Below are 424 nucleotides of genomic sequence, written 5' to 3' on the forward strand. Positions count from 1 at the left end.
TTAAAAGGAAGTTTACAAACGTAACTTGCGATGACCTTTGTCGACTTTCGTATCACAACTCGTTTGACTTCAAAACTTAACATACGACTATCATACTATTTAAATACCTCAAAACAATACCTTCTTAGCATGTTAGCCACCTTACGATACAACAACGCACGAAAGCACGAGGTGTAACACTGATAATCCCAAATTTCTTTTGCTGATGTGAAAGGCATAATTCTCGTGAAAATGGTTGTTAAAACAACTGCAAATAGAGTTACTTTTGCCTTGGACTTCCTGATTTTCTTTTCCTTGTGATTCTTGATTTGGGCCAAGTTGGGATTGTTTGGCAGCAAATTAACTTCATAAACTCTTTCACTGCTTCTCAAAGATCAAGGGCCTCCAAGAAAGTTTTCATTCTCACAGTCACAACCCATAGTCA

Source organism: Lycium ferocissimum, chromosome 2, assembly GCF_029784015.1.
Source record: "Lycium ferocissimum isolate CSIRO_LF1 chromosome 2, AGI_CSIRO_Lferr_CH_V1, whole genome shotgun sequence".
In the NCBI taxonomy this organism is placed as follows: domain Eukaryota; kingdom Viridiplantae; phylum Streptophyta; class Magnoliopsida; order Solanales; family Solanaceae; genus Lycium; species Lycium ferocissimum.